This window comes from Podarcis gaigeae (assembly GCF_964106915.1).
Source record: "Podarcis gaigeae genome assembly, chromosome: 11".
Classification (NCBI taxonomy): Eukaryota; Metazoa; Chordata; class Lepidosauria; order Squamata; family Lacertidae; genus Podarcis; species Podarcis gaigeae.
The window spans coordinates 12,690,747-12,700,591 of NC_139687.1; positions in this window are offsets into that span (position 1 = coordinate 12,690,747).

Genomic DNA, 9,845 nt, shown 5'->3' on the forward strand with positions numbered 1-9,845 from the left:
CAAGCTGGTTATACTGTAAATATAATGTTACGGCTCGTTCAGATGCAGCTCGGCATTCAAGACGCAGAGACAAGCTGAAATGCTATCTCTTTATTCAAGAAAACAGCATACAAGGCAGCAATACCTAGAAACAGGACTGGCCTCTATAAAACAGTTGCTAAGACTGAAGATCTTTGCATTCTACTTCCCCCTTAAGTCTCCTCCCCAGCCTGACGTTTTCCAAGCAGCCTCAAACTACACCAGGGGGTGGGATCTGTGCCCATTGTTCTGCTACCATGGGTAGGCAAACTAAGGCCCAGGGGCTGGATCCGGCCCAATCGCCTTCTAAATCTGGCCTGTGGACGGTCTGGGAATCAGTGTGTTTTTACATGAGTAGAATGTGTCCTTTTATTTAAAATGCAAGTCTGAGTTATTTGTGGGGCCTGCCTGGTTTTTTACATGAGCAGAATGTGTGCTTTTATTTAAAATGCATCTCTGGGTTATTTGTGGGGCATAGGAATTCGTTCATTTTTTTCCCTTCAAAATATAGTCCGGCCCCCCACAAGGTCTGAGGGACAGTGGACCGGCCCCCTGCTGAAAAGGTTTGCTGATCCCTGTGCTACACACATAGTCCTCTCTGTCCTTGGAGAGGAGCTTAGTACAGTAGGAGTAGCAAGCGCCTGGGATGCTTCCTCCTCCTCCTCTGCTTCATCAGCTGACTCTGAACTGCTTTTTGCATCCAGCTCCTCTTGCTCACTAAAGCCTGTTGCCTCTTCAGCATCCAACCATTCCTCTCTTCCTTCTCATTCTGACCTGTCCTCAGTGTCCCACCACCACTCCCTGGGCTCTAAGCCTTCCTCCTCAGAGGCTCCCTTTGAGGGTTCCCTGGCTGGTGCCCCCCAACACTCCTCTTCATCCAGCCACTCCCTGACATATAAGTATTTTGCCTGCATAGTTTTTACTGCTGCCACTGCGATGCACCAATTCATGATTATAAAGTAGGTAAATCTTATTTTTAAGCTTACTTTGCAAGTTGTTGCCTTGTTATTTGTTAAGCAGGGTAAGAAGGGGGAAGCAAGAATGCTTTGTTAGCTGGACTTGCTCAATACAATTACAGATAGGTAGCCGTGTTGGTCTGCCATAGTCAAAACAAAAAATTCCTTCCAGTAGCACCTTAAAGACCAACTAAGTTAGTTCTAGGTATGAGCTTTCGTGTGCATGCACACTTCTTCTGTGTATCTGAAGAAGTGTGCATGCACACGAAAGCTCATACCTAGAACTAACTTAGTTGGTCTTTAAGGTGCTACTGGAAGGAATTTTTTGTTTTGCTCAATACAATGTTTTTTAGCCTTGTTCCTGTGCTTTCAATTTTGCTGCCTAGGATGGGATTTTGGAACTCTGTTCAACCCATACACATGGGTGCCTGGAGGGATAAATTGCAATCAATATATTCTCCCCTACCCTATAAAACCCATCCCACAGTGGGGAGGAAGGGGAAATTCCATTGCATAAGCAGAGTTCTGCTCGTGGAGAACCCAATCCACTGTAAAAATAATTCCTACTGTTTTGCTTAGTCCAGGGGTTGTTAACCACCAGCCCAAGCTGCCCTCCACTAAGCAAATTACTCCAAAAGGCCTCACCCATTTTGGCAGTGACAAGGAGGAAAAGCAATAAAACCAAGATGGGACAGGGATGGGTGGAGAGGTTTATTGCCCCACTCTTGGGTCATCAGACTGGTTATTTGATGAGCAAGGAGGAGATGACAATCCCCATATTGCGCTGATCTGCACAAATCAGCTAAGGAGCGGGCCCCAGGTCCTGCATGCGCATATATGTGTCCTACACATTTGTGTGTGATGTGCAAGAGGTCACACTCACCCACGATTGGCCTGCCACCAGGTGGAAAAGAAACACTTCCCCAAAACTGAGTTAGATAAAGCAAGAAAGCGAGGAGATACGTTTCTCCCTTCCTGTTTATTTATTTTGAAAATTGTTTACTGCCTTCATAATTTTTGGATTTATACGTAGGCAGCTGGGAAGGAACGAATGCCTTTCAGGAAAGCAATTATTCAAGCACGAATCCCGAAAGGTGGCAAATGCCTTTTGATGATGGCAGTACAAGTTACAGAAATAATCCCAGGTTTTTTTTTTGTTTTTTTTTTAAAAAGCACAAGAGGTTTAGCTTGGAACTGAAACAGAGGGGGGGGGAATCGTTTTAGTGAATGACAGAAAAGGTCACCGTGACTGTAGCTGTAGAGTTCTAGTTTGCCGTTGAAAGCATCCACTTGAGGAGTGATGACTCAGTGCTGGCTGGCGGGAGGGGGGGCGGCGATGCAGCCTGAGTGATTGGCGATGAGTAAACTCACCTCATCTCTGAAATCATCGTGCTGCGTGGCTGGAAGAGCATCTGCCGCATAAAACCCAGGGCTTGTTCCAATATGCCACAAAAACACTTTCTCTTTCCTTTTATTCCCCCACCCCCCACCCCCAGTGTTGGCAGGGGAAAAAGGAGAGCTCTGCACATGTCTCTAATATTGTAGCTTTTAATAATAACCCTTGTGGGCAAGCAGCACTGCTAATATCGTCTTGGTGGGATCTTCGTCTCAGACATGCTGTCAACTCATCCCGTGTGATTCATACAAAGATGATGAGGCAAGGGGTGAGGAAGGAGGGAGGGGAGGCAATCAAAGCCTCTTATTTATGATATTTCCACCCTTATCAAGAAAGCCGCATGCTGGCACACAGTCATCTCTGAATCGCACAGTAGTAAAGTCTGTTCTAAAGGGCTGCCTGAAATAACAGCAAAATCATTGTGTGTGTGTGTGTGTGTGTATACACACACCATACATGCCATATCAGTATATTTAGGATGCCTCTCTGCCTCTTATATAGGAGCAATTGAATGAACAAAAATACAGCTACAGCTATACAGTGGTAGCATGTGCTGGGTATATAATTCAACAGGATATTTTGCTCTGTAAATGTAAGGTTGTTCTGTACAGTTCTGTTGATAGTTTCAGTTACATTCTGCCAAAAATCTTTCAGTACAGTGGTACCTCAGGTTACATACGCTTCAGGTTACATACGCTTCAGGTTACAGACTCCGCTAACCCGGAAGTAGTACCTCAGAACCTCAGTAGTAGAAGAACTTTGCTTCAGGATGAGAACAGAAATCGTGCTCTGGCAGCGCAGCAGCAGCAGAAGGCCCCATTAGCTAAAGTGGTGCTTCAGGTTAAGAACAGTTTCAGGTTAAGAACAGAGCTCCGGAATGAATTAAGTACTTAACCCGAGGTACCACTGTATATACTTTGTCTTGAGAAACAAAATTAAACCTTCTGCCAATATATTATTATTATTTATTAAATGTATTAGTCACTTTACCTTGCCCAGGGCGACCCAAAACTACTAACAACCATTACCCAAAGATTACCCCAATTCTAGGGCAAAGGTAAAAGCTGAATTGCAGAAACTGTATGCGTCATGCAAATCAGCATCTATGACCTTGTTTTGCTGAATTCGGCTAGTCGTAAGGGAAGGGACAAAGTGTTATGACACACTAGGATTCCTTTTTGGCTCTGCAGCTTGCTCAAGCTTCAGCTATTTACCAGGTATTGCTAGTTTTGGACTACAGTGGTACCTCAGGTTAAGAACTTAATTTGTTCTGGAGGTCCATTCTTAAGCTGAAACCTAACCTGAGGCACCACTTTAGCTAATGGGGCCTCATACTGCTGCCATGTGATTTCTGTTCTCATCCTGAAGCAAAGTTCTTAACCCGAGGTACTATTTCTGGGTTAGCGGAGTCTGTAACCTGAAGCGTCTATAACCCGAGGTACCACTGTATTGTTGTATACTTAAGGACTAGGAACTTGATTTTTAGAAATCTAGAAAAAGAGGTGCCAGAACTCATCATGAACTCACCCTCATTCTCTTAGAATGGCAATATTCGTCTTTGGCGATCACTTGTAGCCAAGTAAGATTGTCTTCCAGGAACATGGTCTTAACAGTGAGTCTGTAAGTGACTGTGGAGGCCAATTCTGGATCCACACGTCCTTCCACAGTGGGGACATAGGTTTCCAAGAGGGATTTGATCACAGTGAGGGTTTGCCAAGCGTGCCTTCCTCTTAACACATTTCTCCCTTTTGTCCTGAGTTTGAGCGTCTTCAAAGCCCATGACACCTTTGGTAAGGGCTGTTCTCCAATTGGGATGCTTGCAGGCCAGTGTTTCCCAATTGTTGGTGTTTATACTACTTTTTTTAAAAAAAAAATTGTCTTGAGAGATTCTGTAAACCTCTTTTGTTGACCACTAGCATTATGCTTTCCATTTTCAAGTTTGGAATAGAGTAGTTGCTTTGGAAGACGATAATCAGGCATCCAAACAACACGACCAGTCCAACAAAGCTGATATTGAAGAATCATTGCTTCAACACTGGTGATTTTTGCTTCTTCCAAGTATAGTGGTACCTCTAGTTACGAACTTAATTCGTTCTGGAGGTCCGTTCTTAACCTGAAACTGTTCTTAACTGGAGGTGTGCTTTCGCTAATGGGGCCTCTTGCTGCCCCTGCACCGCTGGCACACAGTTTCCATTCTTATCCTGGGGCAAAGTTCTCAACTCGAGGTAACTGTTCCAGGTTAGCGGAGTTTGTAACCTGAAGCATTTGTAACCTGAGGCGTTTGTAACTCGAGGTACCACAGTACACTGGCGTTAGTTTGCCTATCTTCCCAAGCGATGTGTAAATTTTTGGGGAGACACCGTTGGTGGAATCTTTCGAGGAGTTGGAGATGGCATTTATAAGTGGTCCATGTTCCACAAGCATACTTCAAGGGGGCAATGGCTCCCCCTTGTAGTACATGCAAGGGAACTTTCCTGCTCCAGATCCAAGGACTGACCTAAAGTTGTGCCATCGACTGTGACCCAGCCATGATCTGGAGGAGGAGCATGGGATGTGCTGTAAGTCTGCTCCTCTCCTGTACCCACCCATGTCTCTCTCCTGTTTGGGCTGCTCTCCCCCTAGTGTATCTTGGCTAGTTCTGCCATTGGAATGCTCCACTGCCATATTGGAGGAGTTCCATTGGCATAGCTGCAATGCCAGTGGCATTGTGCTGTCACAGTGGAGCTTCTGCAATATCCGAGGGGCCCTCAGCTGATATAACTGCACTGCGGGATTTCACCCTCAATATCTGATATACTGCTCTTTTTCCCCAGTTTAAGCAGCTGTCTCGTTCTCCTTTGCCACTCTCTTATTTTTCAAGCTTTTAATTGCGCTCTAGGTCTCAGAATCATTAAGTTAGCTAACCAACTGCGACAGACCCAGGCTTAATTCACACTTGTCAGACAGATGGTCCTGCAAGCTTCGCTTTAATGGGGAGGAAAGTGAGATACTGAATGGAGTTGCAACTCGGCAAACCTATCGAGTTCCCTTTTTATCTCTCATTTCCTCGTGTGCGCTCCCTGCCCCGCGCATACACAAAGTACCTTGCCAGGGATGAACATGCGTGTCCACAGGGAGCAGGGCAATTGTCCCCCTGGATCATCCATAATCCTCAGATTCCCAGCATTTTTTTATTTAAAGTATTGGCTTGAATATAAGCCTCACTTTTTGCCCCAAATTCCGACTGTGAAAAGTTAAAGTGTGGCTTATATTCGCAACCTTATGGTATGCAGCCAGGAGCATGGGGCAAACATCAGGAAGAACGGACAAAATTTAACGATTATTTAGCTAAATTTGTTAAGTTAAACTAATTGGAAATAGCTTGCAGGCAACAGATGGGCTTAGGAATTTATATAAGTTAAGTACAATTTTGAATTGAAAAGATATAAGGATGTTAACGGAGTAAGTTAAGTTTATAAGAATTAGGATTTGGAAAGCCGTTATAAGGATATGCAAGGAAATTCAACCAAGGGGAAGTGAGGAAGTCACAAGTTAATAAGTGTAATTTTAATAAGGTTATGATTTATGTTTGTGTGTGTGTGTGTTTTGTTCGTTTATAATTTTGTGAAAATTAATTTTAAAAAATGGGGGGGGGGGGAGGAGCATGGAGCAAACAGCACCAGGGACGTGGCAAAGTGGCTCCTGCCCCACACGTAGTCCCCCATCCTCTCCCCCAAGGCTGGGAAGGGAGAGAGCGGGGAAGGGGAAAGGCCGCCAGCAACGCAGTGCCCTCCCCCCCAGTATGCAGCCAGGAGCAGCGAGGAATGGAGCGACTTATATTCGGGTATTTCTTTTCTTCTTTTCTTCCCACCCCCTCCAATTTTAAAGGTGCCGCTTATATTTGGGTGCGGCTTATACATGAGCCAATACGGTATTTCTTAAGGAGAGTGAGTGTCCAGCATTTGTGGAGCCTGCGGTAAAGTACTATTCTTATTGTTTGTGAGAAAGTAGCCTGCTCCTCATTTTCTGTGTTTTACTTTGCCTCCCACCCCAAAATATCCTGTGGACATTTGTGGGTATCACTAAGCCTCTGCTTCACCACATAAGCAGGGAGAGGATAGAAACTGTTGTGCAACCCCTAGAATCTATCAGTTCCGATGCTACAGTTTCTCATCTCTCAAAGCTAGTTCAGCTCTGCTTCATAGCTTCTGAAATCACCCACTATTGTCCTAAACCAGGGGTAGGCAACCTAAGGCCTGGGAGCCGGATGTGGCCCAATCACCTTCAGAAATCTGGTCCTGTGGATGGTCTGGGAATCAGCATGTTTTTACATGAGTAGAATGTGTGCTTTTATTTAAAATGCATCTCTGGGTTATTTGTGTGTCAAGGTCCCCACGTCCGCCCCAATAACTCACACATCACACAGAATTTTTTGTTTAAGATTTTTGGCAATAATTTTGGCCACAACTTTATTAAAATACAAATTTGTGAGTGGTTGCTTAGGCATTGGTTGTGACTATCTGCCCCCACCATGGGAGACAGACTGACATTCCTCACGATGCGAAAGTCAGAAAAAGGGAATACACTTGGGGGTTACGCGGAGCAGGGAACCTGCCCTCATCCCAAATGCAACCAGGAGCTCATTGCTATGGCCCGAGCCCCCTTGACAGAGTGGACAAGCAATAGTTAGCTCCCAATTCCTTTAACGGAATCCCTTGCAGCAGCCAATCCATGCCCCTCAACCAACCAAACCATAAACCAATGCCTAACCGCAACCTTACAAGTTGTGACGATTTGCTACGCAGTAGGCAAAAACCAAATGGCCCCAGCCAATCAGCCAGATGGACAAAATTCCTACCAGGCCCCCGCTCCAAAGCAGACGACCCCATGACAGGCATAGCAAGGTCAAAGCGAACAACCCTATTCTAGGGAGGGAGGGACGGGCAATCCGATGCACGGGCGAAAAGAGGAAGCCCTAGCCTCGTGCAAGGAGTTTTAGTATTTCTGGCTGTCAATCAATAAATGGCAACATTAACTTCTTCCCAACAACAAGGGAAGCCCCAATCGCATCAGTGGCCAACGATCAGTTAGCCCGCCCCCAACTTTGGAGTGTCCTGGCAGCCCCCACCGCAACACGTGCTCTCCATGAAGGAGAACACGCTTTGTGGAGCATAGGAATTTGTTCATTCCCCCCCCCCCAAAAAATATAGTCCGGCCCCCCACATGGTCTGAGGGACGGTGGACCGGCTCACAGCTGAAAAAGGTTGCTGATCCCTGTCCTAAACAATAGTTCCACCCCCTTCTTTCCCCCAGGCTTTCCCTTTTCTGGCTTGCATTCCAAGCATTGTCATTTTTCTGGCACTCTGGGGACACAGACACAGACACCCTGCCTACATGGGCTTCTGCCTCTATCAGGCCCATAACTCCTTAGCCATTGTGTTGGGCAGGGGGACCAAAAGGGGGCTGTCTTTCATCCACGTCAGTGAAAGGAGCAAATATGAGCTCATCCTCCTTCCTCCTTACAGGGATCTCTGTGGAACCAGGAACTTTTATGTAAACTGCTAGGAGGCTTTGATAATTAAGTGTTATTCAAATCCTGTTAAATAAAAATTCTGGAAGTTTGGACATAGGTGGCCTCATACTCACCGCTGCATCCTTGAAGTTGGCAAAATCATGTTGTTGGATTACCTGGGAGCGGGTGATATATTTTCACAGAGAAATATATATATTTTGCAAATGTCCATGAAACCAAGTTTGTGCCAAGACCTTAATAGATGGCTTGTCTGCAAGCACAGAAAATATCTCACCGACTCCTCTTTACAGGAGTCTGTAAGTTCATTATTCTGGTATGTGATGACAGAAAGAAGACAGGGTCACAATTTGAGGCAATTCAAACACTGACCGGCTGAAAATGTTTGCAGTGTGATCGTTTTACCTGTGGAGAGTCAAAAGCATACAGTGTTACATGTCTAGATTCACCACCACAGAGAGAAGGCTTAGAAATCGACGTTAGCAGCCGGATAAGATTGAAAACAACTTTTCTGCTGAGGTGGTAGAACCCCTTGGATGGTTAAGTCCAACCAAAGGCAACTATGGGGATGTGGTGCTCATCTCGCTTTCAGGCCAAGGGAGCTGGCATTTATCCACTGACAGCTTTCCAGGTCATGTGGCCAGCATGACTAAACCACTTCTGGTGCAACGAAACACCATGACCGAAACCAGAGCACACGAAAACGCCATTTACCTTCCCACCATAGCAGTACCTATTTATCTACTTGCACTGGTGTGCTTTTGAACTGTTACATTGGCAGAAGCTGAAACACAGCAACAGGAGCTCACCCTGTCACACGGATTCGAACCACCAACCTTCTGATCGGCAAGTCCAAGAGGCTTAGTGGTTTAGACCACAGCGCCACCCAGCTCTGAAGTGGTACTGACCCATAAGATGGTTATATCTTCTTGGAGTATGACTGTTTGTATCAGCCCATGGCTGTCATGGAATGAGATGTATTTAAGACTAGACTTTGGATAGAACTGGGGTGGGACACGGCGATGCTGAAGTCATGGCCGTGTGGGTGTACTGGAGACAGAAAGAGGCCTTTGCCCATCACATGGGCACCTCCTGGCCAGTTGTATGAAACTCCTGAATCTGAACAATGCTAGTTTTTCTCGTGAAATTTACCTTTTAGTCAAGAGGCGTGCTGTGTGACAGCCATATAACTCATCATGGTCTATGTACTTAACAGCGTGATAGGACTTCCCAGTGTGCAAGCAGTATGCCTTGTAAAACAGTTATGAATGTATTAAGTAACGAACATACTTAATTAGGTATGTTACTTGCATATTAGCAGTGGGCATGACTCATTATGAGGAACTGCCTACACGAGTTTTTAAAACTTCTTATGTGGTTCACCACATTCTTTTTCAGTCTTAGAGTTTTGCTGTTCTTAGAAGGAAGAACATGAATCAATCAGCAGAGAAATTGCCATTGCTCACAGGTTAATATAAAACCAGTCTTCAACAGATGGACTTTGCTTTCACTCCTAAAATTGAACCAGCCACCAGATTCTGGAGGAAAGGACAGGAAAGACTTAATAGTCTTCTCTTCCACCAATCACCACCGTTGATTCACTTGTACAGCGGTACCTTGCAAGACGAATGCCTCGCAAGACGAATGCCTCGCAAGACGAAAGAGTTTTTTGTTTTTTGAGTTGCTTCGTAAGACGAATTTCCCTATGGGCTTGCTTCACAAGACGAAATGTCTTGCGAGTTTGTTTCCTTTTTCTTAAAACCGTTAATACTGTACCAAGTTTGAAGCGGGAACTGGGCTGGCAGGGAGCGAGAGAGGGAGCGACCTACCTTTTCCAGAGGGATCCTCTTCTGGAGAGGGCACAGAGGAGGCAGGTGGGCTGGGATCCAGCGGATCTGGCTGGGTCTCTGCGCCGCCTCTGCCTCTGCCTCTCTCTCTCTCTCCTCCTCCCCACGTGGCTGCTCTA